Here is an 11,193-nt window from a genome sequence, read left to right on the forward strand (position 1 = left end):
AAGCCGATTTGCTTTATTGAACAGTATCTGCACTCATAAAAAAATCGCAGTTGATTCAAGAAATTCGCCATAGATTCAAGAAAATCGCATGTGAATTTTATCCAACGGCGACTCGCCATTGATTATGGTAAATATTTTCTTGAATTTACGGTAAGCTTTTCTAAAAACCTGTTGAGAAATAGATCGGTCATTATACCTTTGCAGAGGGTATTATAATTTCAGTCAGATGTTTGCAACGCAGTGAAGAAGACGTTTCCGACCACATAAAGTATATATATTCTTGATCAGCATCAATAGCTGAGTCCAACTAGCCATGTCCGTCTGTCCGTTTCTATGCGAACTAGTCCCGCAGTTTTATAGCTCACGCGATAAAACTTTCCCAAAAGTCTTCTTTCTATTGCAGGTAGTACATATGTCGGAACGAGCCGGATCGGACCACTATATCATATGGCTCCCATAGGAATAATCAAAAAAATAATACAAAAACTTTTGTAACTTTGTAGAAAGTAGGCGTTTCGATTTTTGACAATGTAAAAACAACATTTTAAGTAAGTATACCTGCAAGGGTATATAAACTTCGGCTGGCCGAAGTTAACTTCCTTTCTTGTTTATTATTGTTTTCTAATCGCACTTAGTTAAATGCTCATCATTGTATTGTTTCCTAATCGCACCTAGTTAAATGCACATCATTGTTTTTGCATTATACATAAAAGCTTAAGCTTACACGCTTAGCCGAAAATGCAGTCGGTCTGCATTGGTATTGGAATATCATGTGTTTTTATACCCGTTACTCGTAGAGTAAAAGGGTATATTAGATTCGTGCAAAAGTATGTAACAGCTAGAAGGAAGCGTTTCCGACCCCATAAAGTATATATATTCTTGATCAGGGTCACTAGCCGAGTCGATCTAGCCATGTCCGTCTGTCCGTCTGTCTGTCTGTCTGTCTGTCTGTCTGTCTGTCCGTCTGTCCGTCTGTATGAACGCTGAGATCTCAGAAACTACAAAAGCTAGAAGGTTGAGATTTCCCACACATATTCTTTGGCTTCCTACGCAGCGCAAGTTTATTTTAGCCGAGCGCCACGCCCCCTCTAACGCCCACAATCGCCCACTAATGATTTTAAAATGGGTCCTGCGCCCACATCTTTAAAGATTTCAAAAAAGTATAAATGCAATTTTGTTGTTTATATTTATACCTATCGAAATGTAGAAGACATTTTTCAAATCGGACCATTCATTAAAAAGTTATACGCAATCAAAAATTATATATCTATCTCCCTCGCACTCCCTTTAGCTGAGTTACGATTATTAGTCGGGACACCAACCCGACACAGCGTTCGCACTCCCTTTAGCTGAGTGACGGGTATTAAATAGTCGGGACAACAACCCGACTATAGCGTTCTCTCTTGTTTTCTATTATCTTTTCTGCACGTTTTTTCGGCAGTCATATAGTTGAATTGTACCACCGCAACCGCTCGCTAATCGCAACCCGCTTAAAACCCTATTGTTAACCCGCTTCTCGAGTATTACTATGAAAGAGTAGATGTCGATTTGCGTCATGTTCCCCCAGCCGAAACCATAAGACCTAAAATTCTGGAAAAAATTTGGTCTGAATCGTGTGTTAGAGGAGTTGTGCACTAAGAAAGGACTTTCTCAAATTCGGCTCCTAAGGACTCCTAGGACTCTCCAAAAATGCGAAATTGCTTGAGTAAAACATCAACCATTCCCACAGTTTTCAACCAAACAAGTTGATATTTTTATTTTAAGCTTTATTTGAGGAAATCTTAAAAAGCCCAGAAGTTGAGCCCCAAACGACTTCCGGTTGGGGCACTTAAATAATTTTTCCGCACCGATTATGCGATCGGATCCGTTTTTGGTTTAAAGTATGGAGCCATGCCATACAATCAGTAAGGAATTTTTTTTTTTTGACCCACATTTAATTTATATGATTTTTTTTTTGCGGGGGTTGCTGGGGGCATTTTTGGCAGCACGTTGTTTTTGTTTTTTGTATGCTTCGGCAGTTCGCAGCACTCACGAACGTCAACAGAAGCAGAGCGAGAGAGTAGTGAGCAAAGAGAGAGTCATTTGAAGAGAAAGGGAGGCGGCCAATGTTTTTTTTCTGGTTTGGAAATACCTGATCAAAATTTTACTCTTTGGATATTAGAACGGATTATACAGGTCGACAAAATCAAGGCTTTTTCTTGGCCCAAGAACAAACGCTACAAAACCTGAAAGAATTTTAGCTGTAGATTACTACCTTATACTTGGAAACTTTCCAACACGTCGAAGTTTTTAGAAATCCGTGGTCAAAGTTCGAAATTTTCGATTTTTAGGCACTTTTTGCGGCTTAATAGTAAGAAAACCTTTCGTAGCCCAGAGCCTTTAACTTCAAGAGTGTCCAATCACAAAGTTGGGCGACCTCTAGTTCTTTAGCTACAATGGATTTTACTAAAGTACTTTTTGTCACTTTTTTTCATCTATAGTAGCCTGATATTTTCCTTGTTGAACTGAGACCCGTACACATACAATACATTAAAAATATCAGGCTACTATAGATGAAAAAAAGTGACAAGAAGTACTTCAGTAAAATCACTATGGACGGCAGTCCATGTAGTGACGAAGCGCACCAGGAGAGTGTGCGAAGGCGACTACTATATATACACGAAGAAATGAAAATCTAGTGTGATGGTCCGATCATAATGAATGATACACCAATCGAAAGGTATTGCAATAACTTAAAGGATTGCATACCAAGACTTTAAGAAAATCAATTGGCTTGGGAGAGAGAGCGGTGAAAGTGAAAAAATGAAAATTTCGAAATTTGGAGCTGTTGGGGCCGGTGGGGATAAATGCCCCCTCGCAATGTTTTAGTTGTATTCCTTTTGAAAATACCCGTCGAATGAGGGGTCATTTGTCCGACGCTCCGTTCAAAAGTTATAGCCAAAATAAGATTTCCTTCTTCTTCCCAAAATGAAAATTAAATTCTGTTTGTCAGTTTGTCAGTTTGTCCAAAACATGTTTCTTAAGTTTTGAAAATTTAATATGACGTTCATCCCATCGATATAAAAAACTTTTGTTCTACCACTTTTGGAAAAACTCGCTAGTTTAGCGGGAAAACAGCTATAAATAGCTAAAATGTAAATGTAATAATTAAAAAGATATGAACAAAAGACAATTTTTTAAAACTTTTTTTTTAGCTTTTTTTTATTTTTCTCAAAAACGGCTCTAACTATTTTCTTGAAAACTTTAAACTGTATAGCCCTTGAGATTCCTTAAATTTTGGTATATAACACATTACTGTAAAAAGTCACGTTTAAAAGTTATTTTTATACGAAAATAGCCACTTTTGCCAGCTCAAACAATTAACGCTCCCTGAGTATTGAATTTTGTGGGAGGGTATCCGAACTGTATTTTAGGGTCATGGAATCTGTAAATTTGCACTTAAGAGTTCCATATAGGAATCTTTTGTTCTACGACTTTTGGAAAAAGCCGCTACTTTAGCGGGAAAAAGCTAAAAATAGCTAAATTTCGTTAGTTTGTAAGTTCTATACTACTAAAGGTACAGACATGTGCTATACCTCGTTTAAAAGGTATTTTGAAATACTTCAACGCCTTTTTAACTTAATTTGTTAAAATACAATAGTTTAAAAATTATGATTGACCAATTTAAATTTAAATGTATATATTAGCTCCTATGAGAGCAAATGTAAACAAACAAAAACTTCTGATATCAATCAAATAAAAACACCTCTTAACGAGGTAAAAAACTAGTGACGACCGCACCTTCAACATACAAAAGTTCTGATATCAACATTTGTGACGAAAAATTATAACACTCGTCATTAAATAGACTTTCTAATCTTTTCTCATTCGTCACGCTGCAATAGAAAGTGCCTGTAAAGGGAAAAAGGCTGGAATAGTTTGCTAGGGCGGGCCGAATGAGAAAATATTAGAAAGTCTATTTAATGACGAGTGTTATAATTTTTCGTCACAAATGTTGATATCAGAACTTTTGTATGTTGAAGGTGCGGTCGTCACTAGTTTTTTACCTCGTTAAGAGGTGTTTTTATTTGATCCATTGTAGCTAAAAAAGTTGAGGTCGCCCAACTTTGTGATTGGACAATCTTGTGGGTAAATTGTGGGTCTGGGCTACGAAGGGTTTTCTTACTATTATGTCGCAAAAAGTGCCTAAAAATCGAAAATTTTGAACTTTGACCACGGATTTCTCAAAACTTCGACGTAATGGAAAGTTTCCAAGTATGAGGTAGTAATCTACAGCTAAAATTCTTTCAGGATTGGTAGCTTTTAATCTTGGGCTTTTTTTTTGTCGACCAGTGTTATCTAATGGATAATATTCTAAGTCAAAGTGTGTAGCCAACCCATTAAATGCATAAGGAATTTTTGCTTTGATTTAAAAAAATTTTGGATTGGTTTTCAAGGGAAGAGCAGGGATAAACTTTCAGTCGTCACATTTGCATGTGAGAAACGCAATGAAACACACACACATCGATAAATTGGCATGTACATAAGTTTGTTATGATTAAATTAGGATAAACAAGAGAGAACGCTATAGTCGGGTTGGTGTCCCGACTATTTAATACCCGTCACTCAGCTAAAGGGATTGCGAACGCTGTACTCGGGTTCGTGTCCCGACTATAATCGTAGCTCAGCTAAAGGGAGTGCGAGGGAGATAGATATATGTAGATACTTTTTTTTATTCTTGGACGTTGATGCACTATGGTCAGTACAAACAAGTGGCCCTTACGACACCATGCAAAGCTTGTTACGCGCGGAGCCCTAAACCGTTTTGGGCCAGTAAGCGGAATCGCGGTCATGGAGAAAATACGATCTAACAATAGACAGTTTAAAATACATGCTTACAAAGAATTTATAAATTATTTGAAGACAGAAAATACATAAGTTTATTATAATTAGTAGCATTGGGGGTATCAAACAGTAAGACGTGGCACAGTGAATTATAGTCGTCACACAGAACACGAAAAGGATCATGCAGGGCATAATTAGATCTACATATTGGCAGGGACAACGGACGAAAACGGCGAACTCTTCTACAGGGTACATTCCAGTTAAGTGAACTAAGGGCCGGTTTCTCGAGTGCCGGCTAACATTTCTCGAACAGATAAAGTCCCTGCTAAGGCATTTTGGCTTTCTCGAGCATAAATGTGAGAGCTAACTTTGACAGGGACTCGGAGTCCCTGTTAAGCGTTTTCGACTCGATAGAATGATTTCCCAAAGCCAACTATGAAGAAGAAACGAAATCACAGCTGACTTTTCCTTTAAATTATACCCAAACAGCTGATGAAATAATCGAAGCATGCCATTTTTTGCGCTTCACAGCACAATTCTGTGCGTTAACAGCACTCTGTAATTGTTTCTCATTCAGATAAATTAAAGCAGTCGAGAAAGCTGATTTGCTTTTACGAACAGTTTATCTGGTATTTAAGTTTTTCGAACAGATAGCTATCAGGGACTTTGACAGGGACTCGAGAAACCGGCCCTAAGAAGGAAAGGGGAGTCGACATCACCATTAATAAGTTTATGTAAGAACATAACTCCGTGACACTTTCTACGATGGTAGAGGGTTGGTAAGTCGAGCAGGCGCAACCTCGCAAGATAAGAGGGCAGTCGACTACCTGTGTCCCAGTGTAATCCCCTCAGAGCAAATAAAAGGAATTGTTTTTGGGCAGACTCTAACATATTTTGGTAACAGCTAATTTGAGGAGACCATATACAAGAGCAATATTCCATAGACGGACGAACAAGAGAAACATACAAAAGCTTTGTTGTGTAAGGATCATCGAACTCCCTTGACCAACGTTTCATTAATGCAAGAAGACTTCTGGCTTTATTAGATAAAGTAGATATATGGTCTTTAAAACTAAGTTTATGATCAAATTCAAGGGCGGTATTTCCAATAGAATAAGAAAACAGAGATGGATTACAACGATAAAAGGTCATAAAGTTACATTTGGAATAGTTTAAATTTAACATGTTAATCATGCACCACGTATACAAACAGTCAAGATCTAATTGAAGGTCATTAAATGAGCTAGGTAAACACATGGACAAACAAAGCTTGACATCATCTGCATACATTAATACGGTAGACGATTTTATAATATTAAGTAGATCATTAATCATTAAGCCAAAGAGTAAAGGACCCAGGTGGCTACCCTGTGGCACTCCAGAAGTAACATTAATTATTTTGGAAATTCTATTGTTAAAACAGACCATTTGAGTTCTAAAAGAGAGGTAGGAAAGTATCCAGTCAAGTAGGTTTGGAGGAAACCCTAAACGGGACAATTTAAAAATAAGAAGTTTATGGTTCACAGAATCAAAAGCTTTAGAAAAATCAGTATAAATCACATCAGTTTGATGATGTGTCAGGAATATCAATGTTAAGGGAAAAGCTAGATAGGACGAACAATTCCTCAGTATACAACTTGGTATTTTGTCAGGACCCGGTGAAAAATTTGATTGCGTATAACTTTTTAATGAATGGTCCGATTTGAAAAGTGTCTTCTACATTTCGATAGGTAAAAGGTAGGTACAACAAAATTGCATTTATACTTCTCGGAAATCTTTAAAGATGTGGGCGCATTGTGGGCGCTAGAGGGGGCGTGGCGCTCGGCTGAAATAAACTTGCGCTGCTTAGGAGACCCAAGAATATGTGTGGAAAATCTCAACCTTCTAGCTTTAGTTTCCGAGATCTCAGCGTTCATACAGACGGACAGGGCTAGATCGATTCGGCTAGTGACCCTGATCAAGATATTCTTATACTTTATAGGGTCGGAAACGCTTCCTTCTAGCTGTTACATACTTTTGCACGAATACAATATACCCTTTTACTCTACGAGTAACTGGTATAACAAACCTCAAAACAGTTAATTCCTTATGCGTAGTAAATGATGTAGCAGTACAAACGATGGAGGATTTCCACGGCAAACTGACACATAACAAGGAACAAACGCAATGCGTTTTTAAATGCGTTGAGCACGACAAAAAATCATATCCCAATTGTAACAGAAAAACACGTTCCAACAATTTTGAAGAATAACACGGCTTAACAAGAAAAGACAGACGGACATGGCTTGATCGACTCTCCTGGTAATGCTGATCAAGAATATATTTATATCATATGGTTGAAAATGTCTCCTTCACTGCGTTGCAATCTTTTGACTGAAATTATAATACCCTACAATGCAAGGATACAACAAAATAAATAAATTTATGAATTTTGGATAGAATTATATTGCTTTGTTCGTCTTTAATTATTTAGGTATAAATGATTCAATAAATGTAGATATAGACGATTTTGTTGTATAACACAGGCCGAGAAAATGTGACATGGGTCGTTGTCCAGGCCTGCCACCATTTTATTTCGATAAATGAGGCTTTTCTAAGCATAAGTTGCCACTACGCCTATAGTCCATCATCTTTGGTATTTGCGGTATCTTTAATTTAAGAAAATCACAAATTTTCTTCGTCTTTTGGGATATGTCTTCAAGAGTGGTCAACCAATTTTGGTAATCTTTTCGGAATTAAATAGTTACATGTCTCTTTTATACGGTCGTTTTGGAAAATTCAATCTACCTTAACCACACAAGGAGGTGGGCGCATTCAAAATTTTAAAGTCACAGCAAAGTTTAAAAATCTTCATTTGTGAACAGAGTTTAAAAATTAAATAAAAATATTTTCTTCTACAATGCATTTTTGATCCAAAGATCCAAAGTTTTTAGGACGTATGAGTGATAAACTGAAAGGTCAATGCGCAGACCCTTCTTTTTGGAATATAAGGAGGTGAGAGTAGGATCATAGAATTTTTCATACAAAAAAAACCACACTAATGTACATGCTCAAAGTAGGTATGTATGTACGTTAGAAATTCCTTTTTACTATTATTTATTGGAAATTCACTTTCACTATTATTAAACACTAATATTATAAATAAATACTTACGTCCGAGGAAGGGCAGCGCACTCAGAAGACAAAATACTGAAATCAAGAAGATTCGTTCTTGGTTTTGATCGTTTTCAAGTTTTCTCAGTGTGATATGTTCACCTCTATTCGCGACCAATTTGATGCGGTGAACAGGCTTAACAAAATACAACGAATAATATGTGCCTCAAAATATTGTACAGGCACCTAGAGGCGCGCGCACTGTTTGACATATTTTTTACTTTTACGTCATCGAAATGTATCATGCGCGTTCAGCAGAACACACTTGATCACTGATTATACCCGCACCGTTTTTATACCCGTTACTATAGAGTAAAATTATATAGTTTGTCAAGTAATTGTTTGCAAAAGGCAAAATGGCATAGAAATTCGTTTTTAGATGGGAAATGTACAAATACTAGATTTTATAATTTTTTTCTTTTGGGATGTTGTTTATTAAACTATTATCTTTCCGATTGCATCAAAACATTTTCATTTTTCACCCTAAAAAACAAGAAAAATAAAAAAATTGCAAATATTCGGCTGTCAATTAATTGTTTGCAAAATGCAAACAATTATTTGACTTTTAGCTATAGCTTGAAAACGGCTAAAGTTATTGTACTAATTTTTGGTGGGGTCCTCGTGGTGCCTGCCCTGCATTTAAACGACTCGGAATTAACCGTCTAAGGATATTTTTAATTATACTTTTTAAAAATTTTCTTCCAAAAAAACACTTGTATGAGATTTGTATGGCGTTGGCATTTTTGACGCAGTTTTCTCCCGTTTTGAGCGGTAAAATCGCCAAAATGTGGTGATATTTTTGGCAATTCCCCTAAAGGAATGTCTAACGAAAAGTCCTGCATCATTATTTTGTAAGAAATGTGCAGAATTCTAACCATTTTGTATATAGCAGGAACAGTGAGGTTCAGATTGCTTACAAAGTGCATGTATACATGGTTCAAAAATTAAGACCATCGTCAGGAGTTATTATCCTGCACATTTCTGATAAAACAATGATGCAGGACTTTTGATTGGACATTCCTTTAGGGGAATTGCCAAAAATAGCACCACATTTTGCCGATTTTACCGCTCAAAACGGGAGAAAACTGCGTCAAAAATGCCAACCCCATACAAATCGCACCACGAGAACTCCACCAAAAATTAGTACAATAACTTTAGCCGTTTTCAAGCTATAGCTAAAAGTCAAATAATTGTTTGCATTTTGCAAACAATTAATTGACAGCCGAATATTTGCAATTTTTAAATTTTTCTTGTTTTTTATGGTGTTTTAGGGTGAAAAATGAAAATTTTTTGATGCAATCGGAAAGATAATAGTTTAATAAACAACATTCCAAAAGAAAAAAATCTAGTATTTCCTTGTACATTTCCCATCTAAAAACGAATTTCTATGCCATTTTGCCTTTTGCAAACAATTACTTGACAAACTGTATATAAGTATATATATTCTTGTTCAGGGTCAGTAGCCGAGTCGATATAGCCATGTCCGTCTGTCCGTCTGTTTGTCCGTCCGTATGAACGCCGAGATCTCGGAATCTACAAAAGCTAGAAGGTGGAGATTTTCCACACATATAGAAGTATAAATGCAATTTTGTTGTGTATATTTATACCTATCGAAATGTAGAAGACATTTTTTTAATCGGACAATTAATTAAAAAGTTATTCGCAATCAAAAAAATGTTATATATCTATCCCCCTCGCACTCCCTTTAGCTGAGTGACGGGTATTAGATAGTCGGGACACCAACCCGACTATAGCGTTCTCTCTTGTTTTTCCATTTTTTTTTTACTTTTACCGTAAAATTTTTGAAAAAAATGACTTGTCTTAGTATCAAAATTTGAAGGGAATAATAATAGTAATTCGATCGGTGTATCGAGTGTTTTTATCGGACTATCTTAGCAGATTTTCAATTCTGAGGCTAGATATAGTAGTCTCCTCGCGCACACTTCCGGTGCGATTCGTCACTACGTGGACTGCCGTCCACAGTGATCTGTGTCTATTCTTGATCAGCCTTACTATCCGAATCCAACCTTTTCTGAGACTTAAAGGACTAAGCTACGCTAACACATTCAATTGGAAAGTGTTCGTGCAATTGCGATACATCGTTGATAGGCACAAGAACTTTAATCCCTAATCCCTAAAGATATATGGGCACTTCCATATTGTTGGTCGGGACATTTGCACACCTTTAAAGTTAAAAAAAATTGGAAAAAATGGATTTTAGTTTTAATAATGGGCTTTTCTTTTTACTCTTCCCAAGCTCAATTTTGTGAAAAATCTTGATTTTGTACCATTTTTAGTTTTTAAGATATGGGCACTTTCAAAAAAAGTCCACCAAGCCAAAAACCTTGAAACTTGAATAAAACATATTTCCACATGATTTTGCCCCGATATTAGTTTCTAATTATTTGGAGTATAGTTTGATTATTTTTATGACAAACCCGACCAATATACGCAAAAATCAGTTTTTGGCTATTCTTTTGTTATTTTTTGGACTTGTCTTCTGTTGTTAATTTATCCTATAGGAATGCTAATATGTGACATTTTTCTGTACTGAATGCTTCATTCACATGCTAAACTATTAAGTTAAAAGCAAAACATCCAGCAATTGAGAGATAGAGGTAAAGAAATCCGCTTTACAAAACAGTCGGAAAAAATGTCCCTAGCGAATGTGGTTGAAACTGCATAAAAAAAAAAAGGCAAAGAATTTTTGAGTAAAACCAAAAGCATTTCACAGCGACATGTTTGAACAACATTCTAAAAAAATCGCATTCAAATATTTCATCAGAATTCACTAAATTCTGTTGTTGAATGAACTTCCCCGAAATCCACTTCTATTTTTGTCCCGAGCGAATACGGCAGCTTTTTACCGATATCTTAAAAACTAAAAGTGGTACAAAATTAAGATTTTTACCAAAAATAGAGCTTGGGAAGAGTGAAAAGAAAAGCCCATAATTAAAATTAAAATCCATTGTTTTACAAGTTTTTTTCAACTTTAAAGGTGTGCAAATGTCCCGAGCGACATTTTGGAAGTGCCCATATCGTTAAAAAACTGCCGTATTCGCTGGGGACAAAAATAGAAGTGGATTTCGGGGAAGTTCATTCAACAACAGAATTTACCGAATTCTGATGAAATATTTGAATGCGATTTTTTTTACAATGTTGTCCAAATATGTCGCTATGAAATAGTTTAGGTGTACTTAAAAATTGTTTGCCTTT

This window comes from Drosophila takahashii, chromosome 4 (assembly GCF_030179915.1).
Source record: "Drosophila takahashii strain IR98-3 E-12201 chromosome 4, DtakHiC1v2, whole genome shotgun sequence".
NCBI classification, from domain to species: Eukaryota; Metazoa; Arthropoda; class Insecta; order Diptera; family Drosophilidae; genus Drosophila; species Drosophila takahashii.